The 19,017-nt window shown below is 47.4% G+C and overlaps 1 protein-coding gene across 1 annotated transcript in view; it reads left to right on the top strand.

Annotated features, from left to right (window-relative positions):
• Nucleotides 1-17,933: 17,933 nt before the first annotated feature.
• LOC138282351 (uncharacterized) overlaps nt 17,934-19,017 on the top strand; it is a 453,679-nt gene continuing 452,595 nt past the window's right edge. Inside the window, exon 1 of the mRNA XM_069219772.1 lies at nt 17,934-18,054. The gene's annotated coding sequence lies outside the window, so the exon portion shown is untranslated. The remainder of the gene's footprint in view (nt 18,055-19,017) is intronic.

Raw genomic sequence — 19,017 nt, 5'->3', positions numbered from 1 at the left:
TCATTTTAATCACATTACAGCGTCCCATCAACGAGAGATGTAAATTATTGACACGGTACAGGTCCTTCTTAGCCTTTGCTAAACCCGGGGCCAGATTTATTTCTACTATCTCATCAAGGTTAGCAATCAGCTTGACTCCTAGATATTGGACCTGAGTCTTTTTGCGCTCATCCTCAAAAGCTGTCCAGTCATTAACTAATATTTGACATTTAGTTTTATTCAGTAAGTAACCGGACACCATTCCAAACCGTGCAGCCTCATATTCTATTTCCTGTAAAGCGGTTGTAGGGCCAGTTGTAACAACCGCAATATCATCTGCATAGGCGAGTATTTTTGTTCTGCCCCCTATCGATTCCACTGCACTAATCTGCTTATCGTTAAGCAGTTACCTTACCAAGGGGTCGATATATAAGGCAAACAGCAAGGGTGAACACGGAGAGCCCTGCTGTGTGCCTCTCTGAATAATGATGGGAGCTGATTTTAACCCTGCTATTGCATAGTGGCAGTAGGGTTATGATAAAGCTGCTGAATCGCCTTAATAAACCCAGGGCCAATACTGTTTTTATGCAGAATTGTCCATAAGAAAGGCCAATGGACCCGGTCCAATGCCTTTTCCGCGTCAAGCAGTATGATTGCCATTGGGAGCTTAGCTACAGCCCTGGCATCCAACAATGTGATGACACGTCTAATATGACTGGCTGTGCCTTTTCCAGGGATAAACCCGTGCTGCCACGGAGATACCAGATTCGAAATCACTAAGCTTAATCGACTGGCCAATATCTTGCCATAAATTTTGGCGTCACTGTAAATTAAAGAAATCGAGCGATAGGAGCCCGGTAGATGCGACTCCTTGTCTTTTTTCAAAAAAACTATTATATTGGCCTCTTCCCATGAAGTCGGCTGAAAGGACCCTGACTGTATTTCAGGAAACAGCCTGAGTAGTTCCTTCCGTAATTCTAGAAAAAAAGTTTTATAGAACTCAAATGGAATCTGATCTACCCCGGTTGCTTTACTGCTTGCCAGAGCACTGGTTGCTGTGCCAATTTCCTTGGCTGTCAGAGGGGCTTCCAGCTCACTCTTACCTCCCTCCGGCAGCTGTCCCAATGGAATATTCCCCATATTTAAGAGCGTCTCCTCCTCCTGAAGTTGCCCTTCTTGTGAGTATAGTTTTTGATAAAACCGTCTAAATACTTCTAGAATTTTCAGGGCCACTGCTAACTAATTGCCCTTCTTCATTCTCAAGTGTGCTGATGCTGCAATGGGTTAGCTTCTGCCTTATTTTTAAAGCCAGCTGCTTACCAACATTCTTGCTAAATTCATTGCATTCCTGCCGATGTACCAGAAATTTAGTAGTTGCCTTTTCCATATAAATCTTTACGGCCTCTGCTTTTGTAGCGGTTAATTAGTGTAAAATATCTGAGGTCTCTCCCTTACTCCGCATCACCTCCCCCAGTCGTTGTTCAGCTGCGGTAAGCTTTATCTGTATTAGCTTTCATTGTTCAGTGCGCAATCTCTCTTTTTTCACTTCGTACCTCAGCGTTTCTCCTCTAATGGCAGCTTTAAATGTATCCCATACAATATGGCAAGGGGCAGAACCCCGATTTATCTTTAAAAAACTCTGGGATCCAGACTTTCATTTGTTGTACATACACTGGGTCTGCTAGTAGTGCTCTATCAAAAGACCAAGACTTAACTTGTGGCCCTTCCTTCCCTAGATCCACCACCAAGACCAACGGATTATGATCCGAAATAATTCTGGGATATGTCTCAATCCTTAATCCCTTTTGCAGAGATGCTGACACAACAAAATAATCCAGCCTAACTGATTTATTATGTGGAAAAGAGAAAAAAGTATGGCCTGGTTCTAGCGGCCTGCACCTCTGCTAAACATCAATCAGCCCATAATTTAATACTAATGTCTGGAGTGCCAAAAAAACTTTGTTTTTTTCTACCCTAGTATGTCATTTGCGCTTGAATGGGGATTTCATTACCCAAATGTATATTAAAGTCCCCACATATTACAACCGGGGTTGCCCAAGATACAAGTACCGTGTTAACTAAGTCCAGAATTTCCGGATCATCCACATTTGATTGGTAAATTTAACAAATTGTAAACTTGGACCCTCTAGCAAAACATTCCAGCAAAATCACCGACCCGATTTATCCGTAAAATGTTTTACAGACACTAAGGACATAATTTGTGTAAGTATGGCCACCCCTCTAGTAGTAGGGTTCTGGTTTGTATGTGCCACAAGTTTCCATCCAGGAAATTCCATCAAATGCTTCTGCATGCCTGCAATATGTGTCTCCTGCATGCAAATAATATCGGCCTTAAAGGCCTTGAAGGCTTCCCTTACCAGCTGGCGTTTTTTACCATTGTTGAGCCCACAGACATTCACTGTAGCTATACGCATTTTATTTTCCTGACCCATATTTTACCCATCTTCTCTCTTACCCTGCCTGGGTCAGCCAAATTATCTTTTCAAATTCTACGTTAAAGAAACCCCTCACATTATTACCCTCCTTCCCATTGTGTGTCCCTTTACACCCTCACCCCCTTCCCTGATCGATCCCAGTCCCCTCCCCTCAAAACCAACCCTCCCCTCCCTATCCCACCACCCCACCTGTAACCCTACAAAAAGGATCGCCAGGCCACTAGACCTGTAAGATGGAAGTCATCCACCCCACCAGCCCAGCCCGCTAATAAAACTAACATAATCAAAGTTCTTCTCTACCACCACCACAGTTTCCACCTATCCCTAACAGTAATCACAGTGGAAGAAAAAAAAAGACACAAAAAAAGCAGCAAAATTGAGGAGGGGGGCCTCCCTTTAGACAAAAGAGACATCATTCCATAGTAAACTTCCAACCCCCCCCAATCACCCTAATCGCCCAGATCCATAGTTCAATTTAATTTCCACCACTGTTGCTGCTTCTTAATTGCTGCAGATATTCCCCTGCTTTTATTTCAGATACAAAAGTCTGCGTTGTTGATTTGTAGATGATTTTTAACCGAGCGGGGCTTAGAAGATACGCTTCCGCCCCTGCCTCCTGAAAAGGTGCAATCAACTGCCTCAACCGCCACTGTCTCTCTACCGTGGCATGTGCAAAGTCTGGTCTTGGAAAAAAAGACACTCCCTCTACATTTGTCTTTATATTGGGTATGTTTTTTTCAAACACTATCTGCCGCAGCAGGAAATTGCCAAAGTATATAATAATGGCCCTTGGATAGTTCTGTCCTCCATTAGTATCAGATTTTTTTTTAAACAGTGGAAATCGGTGTGCTCTCTGAATCTCTGTATCCCAATTCCATTCAAGGAGATCTGGGAAAGCTTTTTTAAATAGCGACACTATGTGGGCCCTAGTGTCTTGCCCCTCCAGGCCCTCTGTTATACCCAAAATCCGAAGATTGTTCTGCCGCTGGCGATTCCCTACATCCTCTAGTTTCCATTGCATATCCAAGATCTGCTGTCCCTGCGTGGCCATTTGTGTAGCTGTAGCCTTGACCTCTGTCTCCACTGCCTCAGTACGAGACTCCATTGAAATAATACGGGTACTTATATCCTGACAGGACTTTACCACTCTTTTAATAGAAGACTGCAGTTGTCTGTTTGCAATTTTGGCCTTCCTGCTCTCCTTTTGAGCTTGTTCATGGTTATGTACCATAGTAAATAAGCTCCAGTGAGGGGGCCCCGGCCTGTTCTGAGGGCCCAATTAGAGATCCTGTTGGGATATCATTAGAGCTGTCAATCTTTGAAAATGCCTGCTGGGTGGCCGTATAGTCCCACTGAAGTTCACCTACACCTTCTTGATCATTTGGCGGCACCCCCCTAGGCATTATCCCCGGGTTACCCCCAGTGCTAAACCGTTCAATTGATTTCCTTCTGCAAGTCAGTTTGTTCGACCCCCAAATACTGGCCGGGGAGCTGCATTCTGAATCTATATCTGTTAATGGGATCTCTTCATCCGAGTCCTTTGACTGGTCAGATAGGGAAAAAAAACTCTCTGCGGTATCCGCTTGCCCACAATCACTTTTAGCCCCCATTAGCTTATCCTCCTTCCCCCTATGACTGGAGCTCTATGCTTTAAGTTCAGATATTGGGGGAGTTTTTAGTGCATCCTCGATCTCTTGTAGTGTCTCATTTTGAGTTAAGCTGCAGGTCCCTGCACTGCTACTGGTCTCTCTCAGTTCAGTAATCCCATCCCTCAGCAACAGGGAGTTTGTCATCTCACCAGGGTTGTACCTGTTTCATCCAGGCTGTCAGTCCCTCTGGCCACCTTTCCTGTAGAAAATGTCAGGTTGCCGTTGTCCTCCAAGGGGCCAGCTCGATCATTGTATAGTTCTTTTTGGGTGGGGGGTCTGTTTTGTCTTCCCTATGTGTTTAAACATTGCAGGGACCTGCGCAGCATTCCCCAATTATTTTTCCATCACCGGTGCACCTTGCTGTGCCCCTTTTCCTTGAGCATTTGTTCGATCCTTCGAAGGGGTTGCGGGCTGTTTCTTCTCTCTCCTCGCCGCTGTGATCTCTAGGCTGGATTTCACCCGTAGCGTCCGGGGTGTCTTAATGGTTTTCAGCGCCATTAAGAGCCAGCAACGCAGCAACCCGTTGTAGGAAAGTACCATCTTGCCTGGCATGTTACCCCCATATTTCACTGTATATATGTTGTTTTAGTTGTATGTGTCACTGGGACCCTGCCAGCCAGGGCCCCAGTGCTCATAAGTGTGCCCTGTATGTGTTCCCTGTGTGATGACTAACTGTCTCACTGAGGCTCTGCTAACCAGAACCTCAGTGGTTATGCTCTCTCATTACTTTCTAAATTGTCACTAACAGGCTAGTGACCAATTTCACCAATTCACATTGGCATACTGGAACACCCTTATAATTCCCTAGTATATGGTACTGAGGTACCCAGGGTATTGGGGTTCCAGGAGATCCCTATAGGCTGCAGCATTTCTTTTGCCACCCATAGGGAGCTCTGACAATTCTTACACAGGCCTGCCACTGCAGCCTGAGTGAAATAACGTCCACGTTATTTCACAGCCATTTACCACTGCACTTAAGTAACTTATAAGTCACCTATAAGTCTAACCTTTACCTGGTAAAGGTTGGGTGCTAAGTTTATTAGTGTGTGGGCACCCTGGCACTAGCCTAGGTGCCCCCACATTGTTCAGGGCAAATTCCCCGGACTTTGTGAGTGCGGGGACACCATTACACGCGGGCACTGTACATAGGTCACTACCTACGTACAGCGTCACAATGGTAACTCCGAACATGGCCATGTAACATGTCTAAGATCATGGAATTGTCACCCCAATGCCATTCGGGCATTGGGGAGACAATTCCATGATCCCCCGAGTCTCTAGCACAGACCTGGGTACGGCCAAACTGCCTTTCCCGGGGTTTCACTTCAGCTGCTGCTGCTGCCAACCCCTCAGACAGGTTTCTGCCCTCCTGGGGTCCAGCCAGGCTTTCCCCAGAAAGGCAGAACAAAGGAATTCCTCAGAGAGAGGGTGTTACCCCCTCTCCCTTTGGAAAAAGGTGTCAGGGCTGGGGAGGAGTAGCCTCCCCCAGCCTCTGGAAATGCTTTGATAGGCACAGATGGTGCCCATCTCTGCATAAGCCAGTCTACACCGGTTCAGGGATCCCCCAGCCCTGCTCTGGCGCGAAGCTGGACAAAGGAAAGGGGAGTGACCACTCCCCTGACCTGCACCTCCCAGGGGAGGTGCCCAGAGCTCCTCCAGTGTGCTCCAGACCTCTGCCATCTTGGAAACAGAGGTGCTGCTGGCACACTGGACTGCTCTGAGTGGCCAGTGCCAGCAGGTGACATCAGAGACTCCTTCTGATAGGCTCTTACCTGTGTTGCTAGCCTATCCTCCTTCCTAAGTAGCCAAACCTCCTTTTCTGGCTATTTAGGGTCTCTGCTTTGGGGAATTCTTTAGATAACGAATGCAAGAGCTCATCAGAGTTCCTATGCATCTCTCTCTTCACTTTCTGCCAAGGAATCGACCGCTGACTGCTCAGGAAGCCTGCAAAACCGCAACAAAGTAGCAAAGATGACTACTGCAACCTTGTATCACTGATCCTGCCGCCTTCTCGACTGTTTTCCTGGTGGTGCATGCTATGGGGGTAGTGTGAGAAAGTAGCCTCTTTCTAGCCTTGTTACCCCCACTTTGGGCCTGTTTGTGAGTGTATGTCAGGGTGCTTGCACTGTCTCACTGGTATCCTGCTTGCCAGGGCCCAGTGCTCATAGTGAAAACCCTATGCTTTCAGTATGTTTGTTATGTGTCACTGGGACCCTGCTAGTCAGGACCCCAGTGCTCATAAGTTTGTGACCTAAAGGTATGTGTTCCCTGTGTGATTCCTAACTGTCTCACTGAGGCTCTGCTAACCAGAACCTCAGTGGTTATGCTCTCTCTTTACAAATTGTCACTAACAGGCTAGTGACCAATTTTACCAATTTACATTGGCTTACTGGAACACCCTTATAATTCCCTAGTATATGGTACTGAGGTACCCAGGGTATTGGGGTTCCAGGAGATCCCTATGGGCTGCAGCATTTCTTTTGCCACCCATAGGGAGCTCTGACAAATCTTACACAGGCCTGCCACTGCAGCCTGAGTGAAATAACGTCCACGTTATTTCACAGCCATTTTACACTGCACTTAAGTAACTTATAAGTCACCTATATGTCTAACCTTTACCTAGTAAAGGTTGGGTGCTAAGTTACTTAGTGTGTGGGCACCCTGGCACTAGCCAAGGTGCCCCCACATTGTTCAGGGCCAATTCCCCGGACTTTGTGAGTGCGGGGACACCATTACACGCGTGCACTACATATAGGTCACTACCTATATGTAGCTTCACAATGGTAACTCCGAATATGGCCATGTAATATGTCTATGATCATGGAATTGCCCCCTCTATACCATCCTGGCATAGTTGGCACAATCCCATGATCCCAGTGGTCTGTAGCACAGACCCTGGTACTGCCAAACTGCCTTTCCCGGGGTTTCACTGCAGCTGCTGCTGCTGCCAACCCCTCAGACAGGCATCTGCCCTCCTGGGGTCTGGCCAGGCCTGGCCCAGGATGGCAGAACAAAGGACTTCCTCTGAGAGAGGGTGTTACACCCTCTCCCTTTGGAAAATGGTGTGAAGGCAGGGGAGGAGTAGCCTCCCCCAGCCTCTGGAAATGCTTTCTTGGGCACAGATGTGCCCAATTCTGCATAAGCCAGTCTACACCGGTTCAGGGGACCCCTTAGCCCTGCTCTGGCACGAAACTGGACAAAGGAAAGGGGAGTGACCACTCCCCTGACCTGTACTTCCCCTGGGAGGTGCCCAGAGCTCCTCCAGTGTGCTCCAGACCTCTGCCATCTTGGAAACAGAGGTGCTGCTGGCACACTGGACTGCTCTGAGTGGCCAGTGCCACCAGGTGACGTCAGAGACTCCTTGTGATAGGCTCCTTCAGGTGTTGCTAGCCTATCCTCTCTCCTAGGTAGCCAAACCCTCTTTTCTGGCTATTTAGGGTCTCTGTCTCTTGGGATTCCTTAGATAACGAATGCAAGAGCTCATCCGAGTTCCTCTGCATCTCTCTCTTCACCTTCTGCCAAGGAATCGACTGCTGACCACACTGGAAGCCTGCAAAACTGCAACATAGTAGCTAAGACGACTACTGTAACCTTGTAACGCTGATCCTGCCGCCTTCTCGACTGTTTTCCTGGTGGTGCATGCTGTGGGGGTAGTCTGCCTCCTCTCTGCACTAGAAGCTCCGAAGAAATCTCCCATGGGTCGACGGAATCGTCCCCCTGCAACCGCAGGCACCAAAAAGCTGCATTACCGGTCCCTTGGGTCTCCTCTCAGCACGACGAGCGAGGTCCCTCGAATCCAGCAACTCTGTCCAAGTGACTCCCACAGTCCAGTGACTCTTCAGTCCAAGTTTGGTGGAGGTAAGTCCTTGCCTCACCTCGCTAGACTGCATTGCTGGGAACCGCGACTTTTGCAGCTACTCTGGCCCCTGTGCACTTCCGGTGGGAATCCTTTGTGGACAGCCAAGCCTGGGTCCACGGCACTCTAACCTGCATTGCACGACTTTCTAAGTTGGTCTCCGGCGACGTGGGACTCCTTTGTGTAACTTTGGGTGAGCACCATTTCACGCATCCTCGTAGTGCCTGTTTCTGGCACTTCTCCGGGTGCTACCTGCTGCTAAGAGGGCTCCTTGTCTTGCTCGACGTCCCCTCTACCTCCTGGTACAATTTGCGACCTCCTGGTCCCTCCTGGGCAACAACAGCATCCAAAAACGCTAATCGCACAATTTGCAGCTAGCAAGGCTTGTTGGCGTTCTTTCGGCAGGAAAACACTTCTACACGACTCTACAAGGCGAGAGGGATCCGTCCTCCAAAGGGGAAGTCTCTAACCCTTTGCATTCCTGCAGAAACCGCAGCTTCTTCTGTCCAGTAGAAGCTTCTTTGCACCCGCAGCTGGCATTTCCTGGGCATCTGCCCATCTCCGACTTGCTTGTGACTTTTGGACTTGGTCCCCTTGTTCCACAGGTACCCCAGATTGGAAATCCAGCGTTGTTGCATTGTTGGTTTGTGTCTTTCCTGCCTTATTCCCCTATCACGACTTCTTTGTCCTTTGGGGAACTTTAGTGCACTTTGCACTCACTTTTCAGGGTCTTGGGGTGGGCTATTTTTCTAACCCTCACTATTTTCTAATAGTCCCAGCGACCCTCTACAAGGTCACATAGGTTTGGGGTCCATTCGTGGTTCGCATTCCACTTTTGGAGTATATGGTTTGTGTTGCCCCTATCCCTATGTGTCCCCATTGCATCCTATTGTAACTATACATTGTTTGCACTGTTTTCTAAGACTATACTGCATATTTCTGGTATTGTGTATATATATCTTGTGTATATTTCCTATCCTCTCACTGACGGTACACTCTGAGATACTTTGGCATATTGTCATAAAAATAAAGTACCTTTATTTTTAGTATAACTGTGTATTGTGTTTTCTTATGATATTGTGCATATGACACTAAGTGGTACTGTAGGAACTTCACTCGTCTCCTAGTTCAGCCTAAGCTGCTCTGCTAAGCTACCATTATCTATCAGCCTATGCTGCTAGACACCCTATACACTAATAAGATATAACTGGGCCTGGTGCAAGGTGCAAGTACCCCTAGGTACTCACTACAAGCCAGTCCAGCCTCCTACATTGGTTGTGCTGCGGTGGGATAAGTGCTTTGAGACTACTTACCACTCTTGTCATTGTACTTTTCATAAGAGAAAAATATACAAAACAAGTTCAGTGTATATACACATTGCCAAAAAGTTTTGCATTTCCTCTTTTCACTCTTTTCTAAGTGCTGAAAAGTAAGTACTTCTAACTTTCTAAAAAGTTCTAAAAAGTTTTTAAAGTTTTTTTTCTCTGTCTTTCTAAAAGCTCTGACAAACTTTTTTCTCTTTTTCTATCACTTTAACTCTCTCTCTAAAAATGTCTGGCACAGGCCAAAATGTTGATCTGTCCAAACTTGCATATGACCACCTTAGCTGGAAAGGAGCAAGGAGTCTCTGTGTAGAGAGAGGTTTGAGTGTAGGGAAGAATCCTTCCTTGGAACTGTTACTTAACATGCTTAGAGAACAGGATAAGGCTAGAAGTGCCCCATCTGTAGAAAAAGTAGCTAATGGTTCCCAATCTGATCCAGGGACTCCCCCAGGAAAAGATTCAGGAAAGAAACTTCCAAGCCTGCCCATTACTAGACAGTCTAGCATAGTTGGTAATGATGAAGAGCCACACCATACAAATAGTGTTGTCTCACATCATAGCAAAAGCATTTATTCTCACCACAGTGGTACTGATGTTTCTGTTAGCCAAGCTGTTAGGGTGCCCTCTGTAAGGGACAGGTCTCCTTCTGTCCATTCTCACCATACTTCTGTTTCAAGGCATGTCCCTCCCACCCACCCTGATGACAGATTGTTAGAAAGGGAGCTCAATAGATTGAGAGTGGAACAAACCAGACTGAAGCTCAAGAAGCAACAGCTGGATTTGGATAGACAGTCCTTAGAAGTAGAGAAGGAGAGACAGAAACTGGGTTTAGAAACCCATGGTGGCAGCAGCAGTATTCCCAATAGTCATCCTGCAAAAGAGCATGATTCTAGGAATCTGCACAAGATAGTTCCCCCTTATAAGGAGGGGGATGACATTAACAAGTGGTTTGCTGCACTTGAGAGGGCATGTGATGTCCCTCAAAGGCAGTGGGCTGCTATCCTATGGCTATCATTTAGTGGAAAAGGTAGGGATAGGCTCCTTACTGTAAAAGAAAATGAAGCTAATGATTACAAAGTTCTTAAGAATGCACTCCTGGATGGTTATGGCTTAACCACTGAACAATACAGGATAAAGTTCAGAGAGACCAAAAAGGAGTCTTCACAAGACTGGGTTGATTTCATTGACCATTCAGTGAAGGCCTTGGAGGGGTGGTTACATGGCAGTAAAGTTACTGATTATGACAGCCTGTATAACTTGATCCTGAGAGAGCATATTCTTAATAATTGTGTGTCTGATTTGTTGCACCAGTACCTGGTAGACTCTGATCTGACCTCTCCCCAAGAATTGGGAAAGAAGGCAGACAAATGGGTCAGAACAAGGGTGAACAGAAAAGTTCATACAGGGGGTGACAAAGATGGCAATAAGAAGAAAGATGGTGAAAAATCTCAAGATAAGCATGGGGATAAGGGTAAAACCAAAGATCCCACTTCAAATCTTAAACACTCTTCAGAGGGTGGGGATAAAACAAATTCTTCCTCTTCTTCCCAACCTGCACACATTAAAAAGCCTTGGTGCTTTGTGTGTAAAAACAGAGGCCATAGGCCAGGGGATAAGTCCTGTCCAGGTAAACCCCCTGAGCCTACCACCACTAATACATCAAGCTCTAGTGCCCCTAGCAGTAGTGGTACTAGTGGTGGGACTGCTGGCAACAGTCAAGTTAAGGGTGTAGTTGGGTTCACTTATGGGTCCATCATAGAAACTGGGGTAGTCAGTCCCAAGACAGTTTCTGTCACACCTAGTGGCATTGGCCTTGCCACACTGGCTGCTTGTCCCCTTACAATGGATAAGTACAGGCAGACAGTTTCAATAAATGGTGTTGAGGCCTTGGCCTACAGGGACACAGGTGCCAGTATCACTTTGGTGACTGAAAACCTAGTGACTCCTGAACAACACATCATTGGACAACAGTATAAGATTATTGATGTCCATAACTCCACTAAGTTTCTTCCCTTAGCTATAATTCAGTTTAGTTGAGGTGGAGTTACTGGCCCTAAGCAGGTGGTGGTATCACCTAGCTTACCTGTAGACTGTCTCTTAGGTAAGGACCTAGAGGCCTCAGGTTGGGCTGATGTAGAGTTTTATGCCCATGCAGCCATGCTGGGCATCCCAGAGGAATTGTTCCCTCTCATTTCTACTGAAATGAAAAAGCAAAGGAGAGAAGGCCTGAAAACTCAGGATCCCTCTCCATCAACAGGTAAAAAGGGTATCACAGTATCCCCTAACCACCCTGCCATTCAGGATACCATTCCTGTGGTGGGAGAAACCTCTCCTGGGGTGGCACCTGTTCCAATGGAATCATCAGCTGGCAAAGCTGTACTCCCTGAGGTAGAAGTACCTCTCTGTAGGATAACTAACATTGGTGACAAAAAGAGCACCATTTTAGTTAACATGGAGCATCCCTCCAACCCTCCCAGAGAAACTTTAGTGCAGAAACTCTGCACTGCCTCACAACACTTAGGACAGCATCCCTGCCCTAGTGTGGAGCTGATAGGACAGCATCCCTGCCCTGCTCCAACCCAAGAGAAACAGCACCCCTGTTCTCTCCTCCAGCCATATGGACAAAGTTTTTGCCCAACTATGGCTTTTCTGAGACAGCATCCCTGTCTGGCATTTCCATCACTACAAATAGGTTCAGTGGACAATTCCCACTGCTCTAAACTAAAACTTACTGATAGAAACTCTGAAAATACATCTTCACATTGTTGCTTAGCTAAAAAACTTCAAACAGGGTGGTTTACATCCCCACAGGGAAGTAACCATATAGTGGATGATAAAGGGAGTAACCAGTCTATTACAGAGCTACTCTCTACTTATCACCACTTAGACAATAAAGTCTCAACTGGCCAAGGTTAGCCTTATTGTCCTTCGTTTGGGGGGGGGTTGTGTGAGAAAGTAGCCTCTTTCTAGCCTTGTTACCCCCACTTTGGGCCTGTTTGTGAGTGTATGTCAGGGTGCTTGCACTGTCTCACTGGTATCCTGCTTGCCAGGGCCCAGTGCTCATAGTGAAAACCCTATGTTTTCAGTATGTTTGTTATGTGTCACTGGGACCCTGCTAGTCAGGACCCCAGTGCTCATTAGTTTGTGACCTAAAGGTATGTGTTCCCTGTGTGATGCCTAACTGTCTCACTGAGGCTCTGCTAACCAGAACCTCAGTGGTTATGCTCTCTCTTTACAAATTGTCACTAACAGGCTAGTGACCAATTTTACCAATTTACATTGGCTTACTGGAACACCCTTATAATTCCCTAGTATATGGTACTGAGGTACCCAGGGTATTGGGGTTCCAGGAGATCCCTATGGGCTGCAGCATTTCTTTTGCCACCCATAGGGAGCTCTGACAAATCTTACACAGGCCTGCCACTGCAGCCTGAGTGAAATAACGTCCACGTTATTTCACAGCCATTTTACACTGCACTTAAGTAACTTATAAGTCACCTATATGTCTAACCTTTACCTAGTAAAGGTTGGGTGCTAAGTTACTTAGTGTGTGGGCACCCTGGCACTAGGCAAGGTGCCCCCACATTGTTCAGGGCCAATTCCCCGGACTTTGTGAGTGCGGGGACACCATTACACGCGTGCACTACATATAGGTCACTACCTATATGTAGCTTCACAATGGTAACTCCGAATATGGCCATGTAATATGTCTATGATCATGGAATTGCCCCCTCTATACCATCCTGGCATAGTTGGCACAATCCCATGATCCCAGTGGTCTGTAGCACAGACCCTGGTACTGCCAAACTGCCTCTCCCGGGGTTTTACTGCAGCTGCTGCTGCTGCCAACCCCTCAGACAGGCATCTGCCCTCCTGGGGTCTGGCCAGGCCTGGCCCAGGATGGCAGAACAAAGGACTTCCTCTGAGAGAGGGTGTTACACCCTCTCCCTTTGGAAAATGGTGTGAAGGCAGGGGAGGAGTAGCCTCCCCCAGTCTCTGGAAATGCTTTCTTGGGCACAGATGTGCCCAATTCTGCATAAGCCAGTCTACACCGGTTCAGGGGACCCCTTAGCCCTGCTCTGGCGCGAAACTGGACAAAGGAAAGGGGAGTGACCACTCCCCTGACCTGTACCTCCCCTGGGAGGTGCCCAGAGCTCCTCCAGTGTGCTCCAGACCTCTGCCATCTTGGAAACAGAGGTGCTGCTGGCACACTGGACTGCTCTGAGTGGCCAGTGCCACCAGGTGACGTCAGAGACTCCTTGTGATAGGCTCCTTCAGGTGTTGCTAGCCTATCCTCTCTCCTAGGTAGCCAAACCCTCTTTTCTGGCTATTTAGGGTCTCTGTCTCTTGGGATTCCTTAGATAACGAATGCAAGAGCTCATCCGAGTTCCTCTGCATCTCTCTCTTCACCTTCTGCCAAGGAATCGACTGCTGACCGCGCTGGAAGCCTGCAAAACTGCAACATAGTAGCTAAGACGACTACTGCAACTCTGTAACGCTGATCCTGCCGCCTTCTCGACTGTTTTCCTGGTGGTGCATGCTGTGGGGGTAGTCTGCCTCCTCTCTGCACTAGAAGCTCCGAAGAAATCTCCCGTGGGTCGACGGAATCGTCCCCCTGCAACCGCAGGCACCAAAAAGCTGCATTACCGGTCCCTTGGGTCTCCTCTCAGCACGACGAGCGAGGTCCCTCGAATCCAGCAACTCTGTCCAAGTGACTCCCACAGTCCAGTGACTCTTCAGTCCAAGTTTGGTGGAGGTAAGTCCTTGCCTCACCTCGCTAGACTGCATTGCTGGGAACCGCGACTTTTGCAGCTACTCCGGCCCCTGTGCGTTTCCGGCGGAAATCCTTTGTGCACAGCCAAGCCTGGGTCCACGGTACTCTAACCTGCATTGCACGACTTTCTAAGTTGGTCTCCGGCGACGTGGGACTCCTTTGTGTAACTTCGGGTGAGCACTGTTTCATGCATCCTTGTAGTGCCTGTTTCTGGCACTTCTCCGGGTGCTACCTGCTGCTAAGAGGGCTCCTTGTCTTGCTCGACGTCCCCTCTACCTCCTGGTACAATTTGCGACCTCCTGGTCTCTCCTGGGCCACAGCAGCAACCAAAAATGCTAACTGCACGATTTGCAGCTAGCAAGGCTTGTTGGTATTCTTTCGGCGGGAAAACACTTCTACACGACTCTACAAGGCGAGAGGGATCCGTCCTCCAAAGGGGAAGTCTCTAACCCTTTGCGTTCCTGCAGAAACTGCAGCTTCTTCTGTCCAGTAGAAGCTTCTTTGCACCCGCAGCTGGCATTTCCTGGGCATCTGCCCATCTCCGACTTGCTTGTGACTTTTGGACTTGGTCCCCTTGTTCCACAGGTACCCCAGATTGGAAATCCAGCGTTGTTGCATTGTTGGTTTGTGTCTTTCCTGCCTTATTCCCCTATCACGACTTCTTTGTCCTTTGGGGAACTTTAGTGCACTTTGCACTCACTTTTCAGGGTCTTGGGGTGGGCTATTTTTCTAACCCTCACTATTTTCTAATAGTCTCAGCGACCCTCTACAAGGTCACATAGGTTTGGGGTCCATTCGTGGTTCGCATTCCACTTTTGGAGTATATGGTTTGTGTTGCCCCTATCCCTATGTGTCCCCATTGCATCCTATTGTAACTATACATTGTTTGCACGGTTTCTAAGACTATACTGCATATTTCTGGTATTGTGTATCTATATCTTGTGTATATTTCCTATCCTCTCACTGAGGGTACACTCTGAGATACTTTGGCATATTGTCATAAAAATAAAGTACCTTTATTTTTAGTATAACTGTGTATTGTGTTTTCTTATGATATTGTGCATATGACACTAAGTGGTACTGTAGGAGCTTCACTCGTCTCCTAGTTCAGCCTAAGCTGTTCTGCTAAGCTACCATTATCTATCAGCCTATGCTGCAAGACACCCTATACACTAATAAGGGATAACTGGGCCTGGTGCAAGGTGCAAGTACCCCTAGGTACTCACTACAAGCCAGTCCAGCCTCCTACAGGTAGTCTGCCTCCTCTCTGCACTAGAAGCTCCGAAGAAATCTCCTGTGGGTCGACGGAATCTTCCCCCTGCAACCGCAGGCACCAAAAGACTGCATCACCGGTCCTCTGGGTTCCCTCTCAGCACGACGAGCGTGGTCCCTGGAACTCAGCAACTCTGTCCAAGTGACTCCCACAGTCCAGTGACTCTTCAGTCCATGTTTGGTGGAGGTAAGTCCTTGCCTCACCACGCTAGACTGCATTGCTGGGTACCGCGTGATTTGCAGCTGCTCCGGCTCCTGTGCACTCTTCCAGGAATTCCTTTGTGCACAGCCAAGCCTGGGTCCCCGACACTCTAACCTGCAGAGCACGACCTCCTGAGTTGTCCTCTGGCGTCGTGGGACCTTCTTTTGTGACTTCGGGTGAGCTCCGGTTCACTCTTCTTCGTAGTGCCTGTTGCGGCCCTTCTGCGGGTGCTGCCTGCTTCTGAGAGGGCTCCTTGTCTTGCTGGGCGCCCCCTCTGTCTCCTCACGCAATTGGCGACATCCTGGTCCCTCCTGGGCCACAGCAGCATCCAAAAACCTTAACCGCGACCCTTGCAGCTAGCAAGGCTTGTTTGCGGTCTTTCTGCGTGGGAACACCTCTGCAAGCTTCTTCACGACGTGGGACATCCATCCTCCAAAGGGGAAGTTCCTAGTCCTCTTCGTTCTTGCAGAATCCACAGCTTCTACCATTCGGTGGCAGCTTCTTTGCACCCTCATCTGCCCAATCTCGACTTTGTCACGACTCTTGGACTTGGTCCCCTTGTTTCACAGGTACTCTCGTCCGGAAATCCATTGTTGTTGCATTGCTGGTGTTGGTCTTCCTTGCAGAATTCCCCTATCACGACTTCTGTACTCTCTGGGGAACTTAGGTGCACTTTACACCTACTTTTCAGGGTCTTGGGGTGGGCTATTTTTCTAACTCTCACAGTTTTCTTACAGTCCCAGCAACCCTCTACAAGCTCACATAGGCTTGGGGTCCATTCGTGGTTCGCATTCCACATTTGGAGTATATGGTTTGTGTTGCCCCTATACCTATGTGCTCTCATTGCAATCTATTGTGACTGTACATTGCTTGCATTGCTTTCTATTGCTATTACTGCATATTTTTTGGTATTGTGTACATATATCTTGAGTATATTTGCTATCCTCATACTGAGGGTACTCACTGAGATACTTTTGGCATATTGTCATAAAAATAAAGTACCTTTATTTTTAGTATATCTGTGTATTGTGTTTTCTTATGATATTGTGCATATGACACCAGTGGTATAGTAGGAGCTTTACATGTCTCCTAGTTCAGCCTAAGCTGCTCTGCTAAACTACCTTTTCTATCAGCCTAAGCTGCTAGACACGTCTTCTACACTAATAAGGGATACCTGGACCTGGTGCAGTGTGTAAGTGCCCCTTGATACTCACTACAAACCAGGCCAGCCTCCTACACCCGCCAGCAACAAGCAGGGCAGCTACCGCCCCAGCGCGGCTTGGGCAGCCGCAAGCCGAGCCAAGCGGTACACAACGCCCCCTGCCACACACCTTGCCGCGCACCGCCCTTCCGACAATTGCGCCCTGCACTGCCCGGAAAACACGGCCACTGCTCCAAAACTGCCGGTTATCATGCCGCGGGGCGTGCACGGCTGATCAGCGAGAACTGCCGTGGGAGCCGTAAACAAGCAGGTGGGCTGGAAAGCTGGTCCGAATCAGCCGGATCTACCAGCCGCCATCTTGGATCCTTGAAAAAGTGACTGTGCAACCTGCGGCCAGAATTTTTCTTTTGCAAATGTGACAACCCTAGTTCAGCAAAGGGACAATATTCTGTGCACACTGTGTAACGAAGTGGACTTTTTTTAAACCATCTAATCTGCAATTACCCAGCATTTTTGATGGAAAGACAACTGTTGGGGCAACTGTTTGAAATAAGGCGTATAGAAACATGTCATGAAGCTATCATTTGCGTGTTAGATCCAAATTAACCCATTCTAAACATGCACTTAGTGAAATTACTGATGTTGGCAGAAAGAAATGCATGAATATTTGAGCATCATAATGTCCCTTGTGTGGTATCCTTTCCAGCCTAAGTACCTGTCAATGGATAGGCCACCCTATGTAATTACACATCTTTATTCATCAGCTTGTGACTGCCAACTCAACGTAACACATTCTAAAACTCGCGTCATCATGCCAGGAGTCTTTCAGGATCCGAAAAGGCTGCATGATTCATACTCAGTAGACAGGACACCTAGAACTGTCAGTTATTCTGCCCGTTGAACGTGAGTTTATCAGTCTGAGGTGTTTTGTTTGCCATACCCCTTGAAGTTGTGAGATTTTATCAGTTTAAAATCACCACATTATAAAATGGCTGTATACTGTTTCAATGCTGGCAACTGATTCCTCAAATGTTTAACTAATTTCCAATTAATAAATAAACTATTTGAATTGAGAAGTAGTATATTCATTTTTTATATTTATTTTAGGTCACTTTCTGTAACATAGAGCTGGTTTTACTTTAGGGCACAGCTCATAGTTTTTACCTATTTTATGCCACACACTCTCCTCTACTAATATGGCCGACGCTTTTACACTGGCCAGTGGCCAAGGCTCCCCTCCCCCCCTCAGTCCTCTTTCTTTGTCGATGGCTCTCTGCGTCTCACCGGAACCGCGCGAGCAGCCATGTTGATGCGTGTTTTTGTGGAAATCGAACAGAATCGTTTTCGGTGACTGAAGTGGCTCGTCAATTGCGAGGCATCAGGTACGGCTTCTGCACCTTATACCGCGATTTCCGGGGCGCACGAAGATAGAGAAGGTACAAGAAAACAGAGGGTACGTTCCTTGAGTACTAATATGACAAGATGCGTAGACCACAACTTGCTCATTCACATCGCGTCTCGGGCCTTTCGTCTGCACCGAGATCAATCGAAGTATATTACCTGGAGATCACAGCTGCCTGTCCGCTGGTATCGCCGTCCTAGGCAAAGGCTGGGAAACATGCGAGGATCTTCTCTTGCAAGTCCATCTAAGGACTCGTTGGTTCTTCTACCTTTCCCGGGCTTAAAACAACCCTTGATAAACGTAGAGTTAGGTCCAATACCCCGAGGAAGTATTTTACACCCCTTCATTTCTCTAGAAGAAATAATTTGCCAGTAACGCCGCCCCCCCACGTGTGCCGCATCAACTCTTCCTATGAGCGGCTCAGGTCCGCGTGCTTCCTTTCATAAATAACCCAATGTGTATACTTTAAATTAACTCAGATTCCTCCCTTTCTTTACCGCCTCCATTTCCACAACAAGATGCATCCCCCTTACAACTAATATCTTCAGTACCAATGTGGTCCTCCATGGTAGTGGGTATTACAGTTTTCATAAATTTCTACTTAATTAAATCCCAACCGTTAACAGGTGTCTCGCTGTCTACTGGCATGTTAGGTTCCTTTTTTAATGTAAACTGGCGTAGTAGTTTGTCTAGACAAAGACTAGGCGATTTGCTTATTAAGCTTTTCCTGGAGGGATCGTTGGTGTACCCCTGAGGGTTCGTTTAGAAGCCTGCAGGTTCAGCAGAGCGAAGGGAGAAGCTGGCTATCGTCACGGAGTGGTTTAATACTATCAGATGAGTATGCTGTTTTATTGCAGAGAGGCTTTAAAAGATGTACGTATAACTTACGTTGATTTATTTTAAATGTTAGCAGAGGCAGGTTTATGTATTTTATATACATAAT

The sequence above is a fragment of the Pleurodeles waltl genome, chromosome 2_2 (genome assembly GCF_031143425.1).
Source record: "Pleurodeles waltl isolate 20211129_DDA chromosome 2_2, aPleWal1.hap1.20221129, whole genome shotgun sequence".
NCBI classification, from domain to species: Eukaryota; Metazoa; Chordata; class Amphibia; order Caudata; family Salamandridae; genus Pleurodeles; species Pleurodeles waltl.
The sequence above is the reverse complement of the archived record's forward strand: the minus strand, read 5'-3'. Positions and strand labels throughout refer to the sequence as shown.